Source organism: Eumetopias jubatus, unplaced genomic scaffold (genome assembly GCF_037043125.1).
Source record: "Eumetopias jubatus isolate StellerSeaLion01/CBP00866 unplaced genomic scaffold, mEumJub1_p1.0 scaffold_16, whole genome shotgun sequence".
NCBI classification, from domain to species: Eukaryota; Metazoa; Chordata; class Mammalia; order Carnivora; family Otariidae; genus Eumetopias; species Eumetopias jubatus.
In genome coordinates this window covers 29474103-29491292 of record NW_028274822.1, presented here as the reverse complement: position 1 = coordinate 29491292, position 17190 = coordinate 29474103, and the positions used below count along the sequence as shown (strand labels likewise).

The 17190-nt window shown below is 36.7% G+C and overlaps 1 pseudogene; it reads left to right on the top strand.

The window, feature by feature from the left end:
• Positions 1-16144: 16144 nt before the first annotated feature.
• On the top strand, positions 16145-16270 carry LOC114205115 (U4 spliceosomal RNA; annotated as a pseudogene).
• Positions 16271-17190: the final 920 nt, after the last annotated feature.

Genomic DNA, 17190 nt, shown 5'->3' with positions numbered 1-17190 from the left:
TATCTTTTACTGTCCAACTTAGCATAATAAACCCTAGGTCCATTCATGTTGTCCCAAATGGCAAGATTTTGTTCTTTTTTATGACTGACTAATGTTTTGTCATACGTTTGTTATTTATACACACACACCACGCGTGTGCGTGCACACACACACACACACACACACAATTGATACATGTATACCACATTTTCTTTATCCATCCATCGATGGACACTTAAGATACTTCCATATTGCGTTTATTGTAAATAATGCTGCAATAAACAGAGGTTCATACATCTTTTCAAATTAGTGTTTTTGTTTTCTTTGGATAAACACCCAGAAAGGAAAAGCTAGATTGTATGGTAGTTCTATTTTTAAGTTTTTGAGGAACCTCCACACTGTTTTCCACAGTGGCTGCACCAATTTACATTCCAGGCAACAGTGCACGAGGGGCCTTTTTTCTCCATTTCCCTGTCAACGTTTGTTATTTCTTGTCTTTTTAATACTAGTCATTCTGACTGGTGTGAGGTAATATCTCTTTGCGGTTTTGATTTGCATTTCCCTGATGATTAGTGATGTTGAGCATGTTTTCAGTCCATTGGCCATCTGTATGTTTTCTTTGGAGAAATGTTTATTCAGATTTTCTGCCCATTTTTTTTTTAAAGATTTTGTTCATTTGAGAGAGAGAGTGAGTGAGAGAGAAAGCACAAGCCAGGGGGAGAGGCAAAGGGAGAAGGAGACTTCCCGCTGAGCAGGGAGCCCAACTTGGAGCTCAATCCCAGGACCCTGGGATCATGACCTGAGCAGAAGGCAGATGCTTAACCAACTAAACCACCCAGGGGCCCCATCTGCCTATTTTTTTAAAAAATTGGATAATTTGATTTTTTTATACTGAGTTATGTGAGTTCTTTATACAATTTGGAAATTAACTCCTTATTGGTTGTATCATTTGCAAATATCTTCTCCCCTTCATTAGATTGCCTTTTCATTTTGATGATGGTTTCCTTAGCTATGAAAAAGGCTTTTTTTTTTTTCAGTTTCATGCAGTCCTATTTGTTTACTTTTGCTTGTGTTGCCCTTGCCTGAGGAAATGGATACAAAAAATATTGCTAAGACTGATGACCAACAGCTCTTGCCTATCTTCTAGAAGTCTTATGGTTTCTGATCTTACATTTAAGTCTAATCCATTTGGAGTTTATTTTGTAGATGGTGTAGGAAAATAATCCAGTTTCATTCTTTTCCATGTAGTTGTCCAGTTTTTCCAACACCATTTATTAAAGAGACTATCTTTTCCCCATTGTATAGTCTTGCTTCATTTGATCATCTAAGCGTGGGTTTTTTTTCTGGTCTCTACTCAGTTCCATTGATCTATGTGTCTATTTTTGTGTTAGTGCCATACTGTTTTGATTTTTATAGCTTCATAGTATAGTCTGAAATCAGGGAGCATGATACCTCCAGCTTTGTTCTTTAAGATTGCTTTAGCTATTCAGGGTCTTTGTGGTTCCATACAAATTTTAGGATTATTTGTTTTCATTTTGTGAAAAATGCTATTGGCATTTTGACACGGATTGCACTGAATCTGTACATTGTTTTGGGTACTCTGGACATTTAAACAATGTTAACATTTCCAATCCATGAGCATGATATACCCTTCCATTTATTTGTATCATCTTCAATTTCTTTCAGTAATGTTTTATAGTTTTCAGAGCACAAGTTTTTTACCTGCATGGTTAAATTTATTCCTAAGTATTTTATTCTCTTTGATGCAGTTGTAAATGGGATTATTGTCTTAATTTCTCTTTCTGATAGTTCATTATTTGTGTATAAAATGCAACACATTTATGTATATTAATTTTATATCCTGTAACTTTACTAAATTAATTTATTCTAATATTTTTGGTGCATTCTTCAAGTTTTTCTATATATAATATGTCATCTGCAAATAGTGAGAGTTTTTCTTCTTTTCCAGTTTCGATGTTTTTTTTTCCTACTCTGATTGCCGCAGCTATAACATCTAATACTATCTTGAATAAAATTGGTGAGAGTAGGCAACATTGTTTCTGATCTAAGAGGAGAAGCTATCAGATTTTTACTATTGAGTATGATGTTAGCTGTGGGTTTTTCACATATGGTCTTAATTATGTTGAAGTTTCTTTCCTCTATAACCACATTGTTGAGAGTTTTTATCATAAATGGAAGTTGAATTTTATCATATGATTTTTCTACATGTATTGAGATGATCATATAATTTTTATTCATCTTTCACATCTTTTTATTATATTAATTGATTTACAGATATTAAATCATCCCTGCATCCCAAATGAATGAATTGATTATGATACATGATCCTTTTAAAGCATTGTTGAATTTGGTTTGCAAATATTTTGTTGAGAATTTTTTCATCTATGTTTATCAGGACTATTGGCCTGTAGTTTTTGTTTATGCCTAGTGTCTTTTTCTGGTTTTATTATCAGGGTAATGTTGGCCTCATAAAATGAGTTTGGAAGCATTCCTTTCTCTTCTATTTTTTTGGAATATTTTGAGAAGGATAGGTATTAATTTTTCTGTTTGTTTCTATGTGTTAGGTCAATAAGTTATTGGTTTCCTGGTCTTGAAGGATTTCCTTATGCAGAAGGTGTTCTGTGGGGCCTAGTAGTGAAAACTTCTCTAGTCACTTGTGCCAGGTGCCTCATGGATGTCCTGCACCTGCAGGACAGGTGCAACCTTCCATTATGTCTGAGCCATCATCTGTGCAGACGCACTGGTGTGCAGGGCTGCTCCCATGTGGCTGTCAATGAGGACTGGCCATGACTGCTATGGGTGCACTGGTGAGTGGGGCCAGCCCCACTCATCTGGCTGAGAAGGCTGGCTGTCATATCTATAAACATGCTGGTGGGTGGGGCAGGCCTCTGATGTGGCTTGCTGTGAGGTCTACTGTGACTGTTATAGGTACTCTAGTGTTTGAGGCTGGTCCCCCATGGTGGGTTCCTCTTGGAGGGGTACTGGTGCCAGTTGAGGCTGCCCAATGGGTGTGGCAGGGCAGGGTGATACTTGGGAAGGATACCTGGCTGGGGCAGCTGGGTTGGTGGGGTGAATTCAGAGGGGAGCACTTTGGCAGTGTGAGTGGTGCTAGTAAGGTAGATGGAGAGTGTCAGAAATGGCTCCCACCAGCACTAGACCACTAGGTAAGAAAGGAGGAACAAAAACTGCACCAGCCAGGATCTCTGTTCCCTAAGAAAGTTTCTACAGATCCCTGCCCCTCTGGACATGCCCTAAAATTAGTCAATAAATGTCTTTCATGTTTGGCCCAGGCACTTTTCAAACTGCTATCTCTATTGGGTCTCAGAGCAGGTGGGTTTGTGTGCAGGACCTTTAAAAGTAGACTCTCAGTTTCCTATAGCCCTCTGGATCTTCTGGAGTTAAGCCCCAGTGATTTTTAAAGCCAGATGTTATGGGGCCTTATCTTCTCCATGAAGGTCCCCAGGGTGGGTGTGCCCAAGGTGAGACTTGAACTCTTTGCCCCTCAGAGAGGACCTCCATGTTTGTAATATCTTCTAACCATGGGTTGCCACAGTGGATGTGGGTTCTGCCTGGACTGTGTTTTGCCTTGATGTTGCCTTTTTAAAAATACCCTTACTTGTATAAGATTGGTTCTGCTAAGTTTTCAGTTCATTCTCAGAGACAGTTTTTTTTTCCTTCAAATTTTTATTTAAGTTCTAATTAGTTGACATATAGTGTAGTGATAGTTTCAGGGGTAGAATTTAGTGATTTATCACTTGCATACAACACCCAGTGCTCTCACACCAAGTACCCTCCCTAATACTCCATCACCCATTTGGCTCATCCCCCACCACTTCCCTCCATCAACCCTCAGTTTGTTCTCTGCTTCCCTCTCTCTTTTTTTTTCCTTTCTCCTATGTTCATCTGTTGTGTTCCTTAAATTCCACATATGAGTGAAATCATATAGTAATTGTCTTTCTCTGAGTTATTTCACTTAGCATAATACACTCTAGCTCCATCCACGTCATTGCAAATGGCAAGATTTCATTCTTTTTAATGGGTGAGTAGTATTCCATTATACACATATACACATTATATATATACATATATACCACACCTTCTTTATCCATTCATCAGTCAGTGGATCAGAGACAGTTGTTCTATGTGTAGTTGTAGATTTTGGTGTGTCTATGGGAAGAGGCAAGCTCAGGATTTTCCTACTCTGCCATCTTAATCCCCTTCCCTATAGTCATTTTCAAGGAACAACAAATGAGCAGGAGAGTGATTGGAGATGAGGTCAGTATGGTAGCCAGGGGCAAGTTCTTACAGCACAGTTTAGACCTTTGTAAGAACACTTGCTCTAGGGTGAGATAGATGGGAAAATGTGAGATTTAGGCAGATGTAGGACATGCTATAAATTATATTTAAACTGATCTCTCTTATTGTTAATCTGAGTTGAGGCTGTGGCAGAGGTCAAGGTATAATGAGGACTTCGATTAGGGAAGGAAATTCAAAACAGTATGGTGTGTCAGGAAAAACACAAGTAGTTCAATATTTCTAGACCCTAAAAATTATTGGGACAAAGGCAATGAGGGAAGAAGAACCATTGAAAGTCTTGATTTTGATGAATGCTGGGTGCTCTGCCACGGAATTTGGACTTCCTTAAGCAATGGTGATCACATACAGATTTTTAAGTCAGGATATGATATGCTTCTATGGACACTTTGAAACATGACAGGGACATCTTTGTGTGGATGTATCAATATTGGAGACAAAGAGATCACTTAGAAAGTGAATGCAGTAATCTAGAAAAGTGATAAGGGACTAAATGAGTTAAAGAAGTAGCAATGTGGAAGAAGAATCAAGGACTAACTTTAGAGCTTTTTAAAAATTTGAATTTTATGATTTAGCTATTGATTGAAAGAGTTAAAGAGAGGGGAATTCCATTTAGGAGTTACCTTAGAGGTGTCTCTTCTGACATCTCTGTACCCTGCACTTGAGCTTCAAGATTTGTATGTGTTTAAGAGACCAGTGATTTTTGCATTCTTTTAGAGTAAATTCATGTCCCTGGGGTTCATCAGCAGCTAATATAGAGTGAAAACCACTGTACCTATTAGAAGTAGTTATGCAGAAGAAAAAAGCTAGAATGCTTGCTTACATATATAGGAAGATTTCTGCCTTTACCTGAACTTTTCAAATCTTAATACAGGCCTGTTCTGATTATTTTCCGTCACATTTTAAAGCCAGCCTGGCATTACCCCTCCAGTTAGTTTCCTGTTCTGTGTAGATGTTTCTCCTATAATCCTTTGGTTTGATGTATGAAGACACAGTTATTACTACAGCGGGCTTTACTCACACCCCTTCCATCATAGTTATAGCTGCAACCTAACAGGAACTTCACTGGAAATGAATGTTAGAAATCATAATGGCATTTTGTTTCATGCAGTTTTATTTAGGGAAATGCTATTCAGGACATAAAACAAGGGGCTGCCCTAGAAAGAAATAAACAACTGAGCCCCATAATGTCATGATTTGGTGTCAAGAATATTGTTTCCTGGGAAGATTCTGATGATGCTTTTATTTTATATTTCATCCCATCTTCTTTAATTTTGTTTAAAAATTAATTTACAGCCTTCATTACCAAGTTAAAGATTACTGGGGTGATTGAAGTCTTCTATTTTATGTGTAAACAGAAGGAATCCTTATTATAGCATAAGAAATGATGCCAAAAGGATGGCATCCTTTTTTTCCCCTCAATTGAAGTAATTTCAATTCAATGCATATTTACAGAGCATCTTCTATTTGTAAGACATGAATGGTCACTTTATAGATGCAAGGAGTGATGAGCCACAGTTCCTTTAAATATTTTACAACCGAGATGAAACTTTACAAAATATAAATATAACGGGAAGGGAGATGCATCAAGTACCATGAGATACAAAATGTTGTGAATAGGAAGGAGCAAGAAAGTGATCACTTCTAGTTGCACAAATTGGAAAGTGAATGTCAATGTCACATAGGAATCAGTGATTGGCTCATGGTGTGCATTGTTAGAGAGTGGCTAAAGATGAAGATCAAAAGACTAATTAGTTGAAATTATGGAATCTGAGTCCTGAAACATTTAGCAAATGGATTAAAGGAATTCCAAATAGTAAGAACCAGAGGTATAAAATACAAAAATGTGACCACCGCATATTTGAGGACTGAAGGATGGTGAAGAATGCAAAGGATTCAAAGTGTGGAAAAGGGTCATGGTATTGTATGGTTCTGGAGAGGCCAGGACCACACTTAGCGAGGTATTTTATATCCTCCCAAAGACTGTGTATTTTATCAGTGATGGGAGCCATTGAATGCTTTAGAGTAGAGTGTAGCCTGGGGGTATGGGGAAGGGGTTTCAGGACAGAAGGTGGTGAAGAAATCAGGCCAGTGATAAATGACTGGTAAGAGATGATGGGCCCTTTATCTATAGTCGTGACAGTACAGAAGATCAAAGGTAGTACTTTAGAGCTATTTCAGGAGTAGAATTAATAAGGTTCAGTAATTGCCTGGATACAGAAACCAAGGGTGAAAATGGACTTGAAGAGGATGGAGTCTATGGTTAGAAATTAGCAGTTGTTATTATTTAGGAGAGAAAATCCACTCTCAGTGAACTAAAGCCCATTCATTTGATTGGGTGATTCATAAAATAGCTGCTCTCATGCATCTTAATACATTTGCAAGTGGGTATTTTAAAGAAACAATTCGAAGATATCTTAAGGCATATTTTCTCTTTATTCTGCCTCAAAGTGTGCCATCAATGATGACAGGCTTTTAACCTTCCCTCTTCCTTTAGTGGCTTAATAAGGTGTGCTGATGGGATGAAATTTATTTGCCTATCAACCTTATATCTCCAAAGCGTTTCCTCCAGAAAGATAGACCAGAAACTCTTCTAAATAATAACAAAAATTATTGGCCCCATGGATATTTAGATTCCAGGTCTTTGAGTGCTAAATTGCAAAATCACCGCCATAATCATCTGTTAGTGGCACTCTACAGTCAGTGTATTCATTAGATCGTTCTTGAGCAGCTATGATTAATCAAAAAAGACATTGGTTCCAATTCATCTCTGCTCATATGATTTAGGTTTAGTTGTATATTTTAATTAGTTGGTACTAATGCAAGGTTTTTAAAGTTCCTCTAGCTGATAAAGGAATTCTAATTTCTAATAGCACATGCAGTGGAAATAAAAATCAACCTCTGTATTTATATAGCATCCTCACTTTTTTTTTTTTTGTAAGAGAAAGTAATTTTCCCTAGTAGATTAGATTTTTCAGATGAATAAATTCCTCTCAATATGTATCAGGAGCAACCTCCAACGCCATGGAATTCCTATTTGTTTCACTTATTAACTAATTGTGATTCCCTTAGTCTAAAGGTTCCTGCTCTTCTCTAAAAGATTGGCTTATTCTCAGGAATGCGATTACTCACGATGAACCCCTCCCTCTACATGTTCAAGGTAGCTCCCTTGTTAGACCAAAATTACATCTTTACAGTCCTTGGTACTTTAGAATTTATAAAGCACTTTGATATATCTTGTCTCAAAGTTATTCTCTTAATATTCTCTCAACCCTATGATACAAAGCAAGTGTCTATTACAGGAAAAGCATCTTTCTCAATAGGCTACTGAGGCAAAGAGCAATTTGAAAATTGAGGCCCTTCTATGAACAATATTGATTCAGAATAGAAAATGCCTTTGGTGTATGACTGTAAGGGAGAAATAAAAATCTATTTGAAAGTAGGTCACATAGAGAATTAGGGAATGGGTCCTGAGAATTACCATTTGGGTTCAAATTCTGGTTCAGCCACTTACCGGTTGTACATCTTCTCAAGGCCTCCATTTCCTCAACAGTATAATTGTAGAATAACTGGATAGATATATAAAGCACTTAGAACAATGTTTCATCCTCAGTTTTACAGTTCTCCCAGCCCCAGGGGGCCTTTAGTAATTGCCAAATGTATAGGTGTTCACAAAGAAGCTTTGTTATATTGTCACAGTTCCTTCAAAACTAGTTCCTTGATAGCTCTGTCCTCACCAACTAATCCTTCTCTAAAATTTTCCTTGAAAGCCTGCTAACTGGAAAACTCTCTCTCCAGATGTGCCCAGTCTTAGCCTTGGGTTTTCATTCTGTTCTGAGGAATCAGCATTCATTTCCCAAACTTCTCTTCAGTCCTCATCTATTCATGCTACCAGAGGCTGTTTCGTCTCCTGGAATTCTTTGATGTTTGTGTAGGAATGGCTTATCGTTCTATATACCTTTGCTTCCATCTATTCTACTTGAAGATGACCTACAGAAGTGAAAAACCACTAGATAAGTTAACGCATCTTTGTCTTGCTCTTAAACTTTTATCTTCTTAAATGTTGTAATTTTCTGATAGGCTGCAAGATACTACAATGTTAGTTCTTTTTAACTTAAAATATTGAACTGGTTACATGCCTGTAATAATATAAGTAACAGACAAATTAAATGTCCTTGTTCTTATACATTCTGACAAAAAAAAACTTTAGCTAAATCTAAATGGATATAATATTCTAGATGGTTTTGGAACTTGTGGCATCTTCTGGTGCCTATTTACAGTTTAAACAAGCGGAGACTTTTCCTCTACCGGCTGGAGACGAAAGGGGCTGAGGGCATTGACTCTTTTGGAGGAGAGGTAGAACGATAAAGAGAATGGCAGGGAGCACAGTGCATCTGTTCCTCTCCTCAGCCTGAGTGACTTTGAGTTCTTATGGCAAGAAGGATTATAGCAGTAGCTATGTTTGTAAAAGATCATGAGGCTCTACCACCAGCCGGGCCACTGTAGGGACCCAGAAAGTTTGAACACAGACGTTAAGAGAGGACATTCTAACACACATCTCTGCCACTCAAACATATGCACTCTGTCACAGACCAGAGTGTGGAGCTGGCACCCTGAAGATTCAAGGACACACCAAAAGAGAAACAGGCACTTATTGCCAAAACCTCTCCCAAGGAAAAAGATATTGGAGTGGGTGATTTTTTTTTTTTTTTTGGCTGAAGTCATTTGCAATCAGTGTCTCTTTTAATTTTTTCTTTGTCAGACTTAGATTTACAAAAGAATTGCAAAGATCATACAGTTTCCCTATACCCTTTATTCAACTTCCTGTATGTATGTATGTATGTATCTGTGTGTGTTTGCATGTGCATTCACAGGTGCTGCTGTCTGTGTGTATGTATGTATCTATGTGTGTTTGCATGTGCATTCACAGGTGCAGCTGTCTGTGTGTATGTATGTATCTGTGTGTGTTTGCATGTGCATTCACAGGTGTGACTGTCTGTATGCGTAGGTATCTCTGTTCATGCATTTATGCTGACATCTCTGATTCTATTCCATGACTGCAGACTTCATTCTACTTTTTTACCCCTTGCTTATTTGTAACTTCTTTCTCTGACAGAACCCTGGCTCTCATTATCTGTAATTATTTTTCAATACTAGTATATATGTAGTTTTACAAATTTTAATCTGTACCCTAGTGAGAAATACATTCACCAATGAGGATATAATGTTCGTAAGTACAGTTGTTTTGGTCTCTAGCCAGTTTCTAGTAAAACATTAGCTCCCTTTTTCATTGCTTCATATAATTCTTTTTTTAATTTTTAAATTAAATTCAGTTAACATATAGTGTATTATTAGTTTCAGGGTAGAATTTAGTGATTCATCAGATGCATATAACACCCAGTGTTTATTATATTAAGTGCCCACCTTAATGCCCATCACCCATTTAGCCCATCCCCCTCCCAGCTCCCTTCCAGTAATCCTCAGTTTTTTTCCTATAGTTAAGAGTCTCTTAGGGCTGGCCTTCTCTCTGTTTTTATTTTATGTTTCCTTCCCTTCCCCTATTTTTATATGTTTTATTTCTTAAATTCCACATATGAGTGAAATCATATGGTATTTGTCTTTCTCTGACTGACATATTTCACTTAGCGTAATACCCTCTAGTCCCATTCAAGTCATTGCAAATGGCAAGATTTCATTCTTTTTGAGGGCTGCATGATATTCCATCATATATACACCATATCTTCTTTATCCATTATCAGTCGATGGACATTTGAGCTCTTTCCATAGTTTGGCTATTGTTGATAATGCTGCTGTGTACATTGGTGTGCATGTGCCCCTTCAAATCTGTACTTTTGTATCCTTTGTGTAAATACCTAGTAGTGCAATTGCTGTGTCACAGGGTAGTTCTATTTTTAACTTTTTGAGGAACCTCCAAACTGTTTTTCAGAGTGGCTGCACCAATTCGCATTCCCATCAACAATGTAAGAGGGATCCCCTATCTCCAGCATCCTCATCACCATCTGTTGTTTCCTTAGTTGTTAATTTTGACCATTCTGACTGGTATGAGGTGGCATCTCATTGTGGTTTTGGTTTGTATTTCCCTGATGTTGAGTGATGTTGAGCATTTTTTCATGTGTCTGTTAGCTCCCTTTTTATTTACATTCTAGGGGATGCTGTTGTCTAACGATAAAGCTTGCTCTATGTGGTACAGAAGGTATGTGGGTTTGATAAATGTATAGAGTCATGCATTCAAATCGTATTAACATATAACCTATTTTTATCACTATAAACATTTCCTGTGTGGCCTCTTTATAGTCAGCTTTTCCTAACATTTTGCAACCACTGATTTGTTTTCTATCTCAATAGTTTCCCCTTTGCCAGATTATCATATGGGTGGAATCATGTAAAATGTACGCTTTTGAGTCTTTTTCAGTTAGCAAAATGTGTTTAAAATTTATAATTTTTTTGCTAAATAGCATTCTATACTATGTATATGCCACAGTTTATCCACTCACCTTTGAGGAACATCTTGGCAGTTTCTAGTTTGGGGAGTTTATAAATTAAGTGCTTTTAACATTTACATATAAGTTTTTGTGTGAACACAATTATTCAGTTCTCTTGGGTAAACATCTAGGGATAGCATTGCTGAGTCCTATGTAAGTGTATATTTAACTTTGTAAGAAACTGCCAAAAGGTTTTCCAAAGTGGCTCCACCATTTCATATTGACATAGCAATGAAGAAAGAGTTGCCATTGCTCTGCATCCTTATCATTTGGCATTGTCAGTTTTTGTTTATTTTTACTTTACCAGATACATAGTGTTTTCTCATTGTAGTATTAATTTGAATCTGCCTAATGACTAAATACTGAGCATCTTTTTTTAAAAAAATTTTATTTTATTATGTTATGTTAGTCACCATACAATACATCATTAGTTTTTGATGTAGTGATCCATGCTTCATTGTTTTCGTATATCACCCAGTGCTCCATGCAGTACATGCTCCATCACCAGGCTAACGCATCCCCCCACCCCTGATGAATCACATACCTGTACCTCTGTTACAAATAATACATTATATGTTAAAAAAAAAAAGAAAAAAAAGAAGATACTAGGAAGGGAAAAATGAAGGGGGGGAAATTGGAGGGGGAGAAAAACCATAAGAGACTATGGACTCTGACAAACTGAGGGTTCTAGAGGGGAGGGAGGTGGGGGGATGGGTTAGCCTGGTGATGGGTATTAAAGAGGGCATGTATTGAATGGAGCACTGGGTGTTATACACAAACAATGAATCATGGAACACTACATCAAAAACTAATGATGTAATGTATGGTGATTAATATAACATAATAAAATTAAATTAAAAAAAGATAAAAAACTTCTGCACAGCAAAGGAAACAGTCAACAAAACAAAGAGGCAACCCACAGAATGGGAGAAGATATTTGCAAATGACACTACAGATAAAGGGCTGGTATCCAAGGTCTATAAAGAACTTCTCAAACTTAACACGCAAAAAACAAATAAGTCAAAAAACGGGCAGAAGACATGAACAGACACTTCTCCAAAGAAGACATACAAATGGCTAACAGACACATGACAAAATGTTCATCATTAGCCATCAGGGAAATTCAAATCAAAACCACATTGAGATACCACCTTACACCAGTTAGAATGGCAAAAATTGACAAAGCAAGAAACAACAAATGTTGGAGAGGTTGTAGAAGAACCCTCTCACACTGTTGGTGGGAAAGCAAGTTGGTACAGCCACTTTGGAAAACAGTGTGGAGGTGCCTCAAAAAATTAAAAATAGAGCTACCCTATGACCCAGCAATTGCAGTACTGGGTATTTACTGAGCATCTTTTTATGTTTCTTTCCCATCCATATATATTTCTTGAAGTATCTGCTCAGATTTTTCTCCCTTTTTAAATTTTATTATTGAAATTTGATTATTCCTTATGCATCCCAAAGACAAGTCCTTAATATTTTCCCCAGAGTGTGGCTTGTTTTTTATTCTCTGAACAGTGTGTTTTGCAGAACAGAACCTTTTAATTTTGAAAAGTTCAATCTATAATTATTATCATTTTTTACTTTATCAATTGTGTTTTGATGTCATATTTAAAAATTCATTGCCAAGCTCCAAGTCATACAGATTTGTCTTTTATTTTCTTCCAGAAGTTTTATGGTTTTAAATTAAAGAACCCTTGTACACTGTTGGTAGGAATGCAAACTGGTGCAACCAGCATGGAACACAGTATGAAGGTTCCTTAAAAAATTAAAAATAGACCTACCTTATAATCCAGGAATCATACTACTAAGTATTTACAAGGAATACAAAAACAGCAATTCAAAGGGATACATGCACCCCTATGTTTATAGCAGCATTATTTACAATAGCCAAATTATGGAAGCAGCTCAAGTGTCCATCAACAGATGAATAAATAAAGATGTAGTGTGTGTGTGGAATATTATTCAGCCATAAAAAATAATGAAATATTGCCATTTGCAACAACATGAATGGAGCCAGAGAATATAATACTAAGTGAAAGAAGTCAGTCAGAAAAAGACGTATGTCCTATGATTTCACTCACATGTGGAATTTAAGAAACAAAACGAATGAAGGGAAAAAGAGACAAAACATGAAACAGACTCTTTTTTTATAGCAGTTTTATTTTATCACACACAATTTATTCTAAAAATTGATCAGCTGTTACAATTTTTTATTATGTTATGTTAATCACCATACATTACATCATTAGTTTTTGATATAGTGTTCCATGATTCATTGTTTGCGTATAACACCCAGTGCTCCATGCAGAACGTGCCCTCCTTAATACCCATCACCAGGCTAACCCATCCCCCCAGCCCCCTCCCCTCTAGAACCCTGTTTGTTCTGAGAAACAGACTCTTAACTATAGAGAACAAACTGATAGTTACCAGAGGGGAGGTGGGTGGGGGGATGGGTGAAATAGGTGATGGGATTAAAGAGTATGCTTGTCATGATGAGCACTGAGTAATGTAAAGAATTGTTGAATCACTATTGTTGTACACCTGAACTAATGTAACACAATTTTAACTATACTGGAATTAAAATTTAAAACTTAAAAAATAAATTTTACAGTTAGATCTTTTAATTTCAGTTTTTTTTATGAAGATGTTTTGTTCTTACCTATAGATATGCAATTCTTTTAGCACCATATTGAAAAGAGACTGTTTCTATATTGCCTCTTCTTTATCAAAAATTAAACACATTTGCATGGGTCATTTCTACAACTCTCTATTGTTCTATGTGTCTAACTTTTCAGCATTCCCATACCATCTTGATTATTGTAAATTTATAGTAATTCTTGAAAATGGCACTGTGTCTTCTCCAGCATTTTGCTTCTTCAGAATTGTTTTGGCTATTAGTTTTATTTCCCCATATAAATTTTAGAATTAGCTTATTAATATCTAAAAAGAATGCTGAGATTTTGATTAGGATTGCATTGAATCTATAGAAAAACTGGGACAATTGATAATAATACTGAGTCTTCCAAAATACAAACACGGTATATCTTTCCATTTTTACCTTCTTTGTTTTCTCACTATTTTATAGTTTTCAATATAGAGAACTTGACATATTTTGTTATATTTATACCTAAGCATTTCAAGTAGTGTTGTGTTGTTATAAGTGGTGCTGTTTGCTTAATTTCAATTTCCAATCATTCAAACTAATATATAAAAACAATATTGGTTTTTGTGTATTTACCTTGTATCCCACAACCTTCAAAGTTTCTGTCAACCTTAAAAATAAAATAGCCAGTTAGTTTGCCAGCAAAATGAGTTTATTTGAGAATAACAGATGAATTGCAATTTGGGATATGCAAACTATGGTGAAAGAGGAAAGGAAGAAATTGGGGGTGACTGTTAGAAATGAAAGTCCACTGGAGGAGAGCAAGAGTTCAGCGTTGTGGCAACTTCTCATGCCTTAGTTACAGTGGTTCTCATTGTCTATGTTACTAGATAAGGAAAAAAAAAAAACAACTCTTCTTCCTGCTGGGGTGAAAAAACAAAACAAAACCCCCAAATTAAGCTTCTTCCTGTTGGGAAATGCATGATACAATTCTTCCTACTAGCATCTGTGAGTGGTTGTGTGTGAGAGCTCCCCCTTCAGAGCTTCCTGACTCCATTTTATTAATTTTAATTTTTATTTTTAAACAGATTTATGATATATAATTCATGTATCATGCAGTTCATCCATTTAAGGTATACAAGCAAAAAATATATACAATTAAACTATCATCTTCACAGTGTTGTGCAACCATCACTATAATCTAATTTTATTTATTATTTACTTTTTAAATTATTATTAGTTTCAGTAGTAGAACTTAGTGATTCATCAGTTGCATATAACACCCAGTGCTCATTACATCAAGTGCTCTTCTTAATGCCTGACTCCATTTTAAATGAGGTTTCTTTTATTCATTTTCACACTTCCCCCTTTTGATCAAGGTCTTTACTCAAAAGCACCACTGATCAAAAGTCAAGTTTCTACATTTAGTGGTTTCATCCCTTGATAGTAGGAAGGACTTTTCCTGGTTGTCATGTCCCAGATCAAGGGGAAAATGCACAGATTGGAAATGATGGAGGCCATTTGAGTAACAAGGAAATGTAGGAGGGAGACTTTTCAGGCATTTCCTACCTACAGTCCATATCTTATCAAAGTTGTAAGCATTGGAGATTCTGAAACAATGAGTTAGCATCACTTTATTGGGCATATCACTTATGCAGGAATAGCAACAACACTTAAAAATGATTATGCAAAGCAGAATCAAAAGCAATATGACAAATACTGCTTGTACAGTGGTTCTAAACCAAGAGCCCACACCTGAAGGTAACCAGCTGACCTCAAAGGACCATGAATTGTTAAATGCAATTTGTTGTAGCCAATGTGCTTGTTCCCTAATCTTATGTAATTGGTTTCTACTTCCCTAGAGGAATTTATCCATGTGCAAAAGATGGCATGGTCTATTGCATAAATTCCTCCTTACTCAGCAAGTAGGTAATCAAGGACTATGAAATTGTTCAAAACTACTGTAGTCAATGAGTCAAATGATTGTTGTTGGGTTGACTGTGGAATCAGCTGGGAGAAATTTCTGATCATATGTTTATTGTCACTCACTCCAACCCAAAGGAGAAAGTCTCTCTCTGTGGAGGCATACCTGAAGTCATGTACATGTCTACAAGTTCCTATTTAAGGTGACCATGGAACTTTAATAGTGTGGACCAATGGGAGGCTTCTGATTTGTGATGGATGTTAACAGCGACCGTTAAATGTCCCAGTAAACATTAACCTCCAATTCATCAGTTATTTTAGCATTCATATGCCCATGGGAAATGCTGTCTACTGCAGATGAAAATGAAACCAGATGGAGAGCAGAGGATTCCAGCTAAAGTCTGGTTATTGATAGATTGATTAGTTGGAATTTCTCAATTGACCCTTTCAAGCCAGGGATCAGAGGAGTTGGGGTGACATTCTGTGAGAGACCATCATTCTAAAGGGGTCTTGCCTAAAAGTCTTGCAAAGAGGAGTTAGCCTGTGTTGTCCTTGAGTGCAGGAAGACAGATCACACTTAAAGAAGGAAAAAAAAAAAAGAGTAGCAAAAATTGTATGATTAGCAAAGTTGGAAATATTTAGCTGATTTTGCTACAGTTATGATTGAGGAAAGGTTAAAACAAGGTAGGGGGACATCTGGCCATAATATCCTAACACAGTAGGTAATGTCCATCAACTTACAGGTATAATCAACAGTGGCATTTGGGATTAAGGAGAAATTGGTTACAGATAAAACCAAAGCTTTGCGCAGTGGCAGTATCGTAGCCAATGAGGTTTATCCGAGGCGCGATTATTACTAACAGATAAAACCAAGAGATTTCCAACATTGTGAACAGATCAGAATTTCTGGTGACAGGCCCAGCAGTCAGAAAGGCTTCCCCTGTTTGCAATAAATTATAAAATGTGGATAAGAGCACTGTCTTTCCAAGAAAAAGAGGGAGAAAATAAGGTAAGAATCAACAGCAAGAAAAAGGCATATAGATCTGGTCCAGTCATCCTGGGAAAGTTGTTTCCTCCAGCTGTTGCCTGCTTCAACTCTTGGAAGTGAATTTCCTGGTCACTATAAAGTTTGAGGGATTATTTTTTCTAATGGAATTCTTTCCACAGAAGAGGCAGTACCTTGCCTATAAGGGAAAGCTTTAGTCCGATGTGGAAACCTTAAAACCTAAACCATCACCAAAACATTTATATCCATAAATCTCCATTGAGAGATGGGGGAATCCATTTCTCAAACCTCAAATGGTCCATCAGGCAATTTAAAGTGACTTGGAGCGGTGCAGACAAGTTTTCCTGAATTTTATTTTGGGCAGATACAGCAAGAAAAGTAGACACTTTTTGTGGTCTTATTGATATTTCCCCCACCATTGTTGATTCATAAAGATTATTTTATGAGTAGACCAATGATTCAATGAATTTAAAGTGATCATTAATGGGAATTTCAAAATGTCTGGCAGGGCTGGATTGTTATTTGGCCCAAACCAGAGTTCTCTCTTTTGATCAAACTGACAATTGATGGATTTTTAATTGTTGTTTTTCCTTTTCTGGAGGCAAGTGTTGGGCATCTCTAGTCAGGTTTTCTAGAATATCATTTGAGGCAACATCCCTTTGGACCATGACAGAGATTTGATCTTGGTTCCTTTCAAAGCATCATTCTTGGCAGAAATATCACTAAGTTTGGATAACTTTAGTCAGGGAGTCAAGCTTGGAATGTCCAGGGACCTTAATAATAGCCAAAGTGGCTGGTAGGCGTATAGCATCTAATAAATTTTGGACATAAGAGCCATT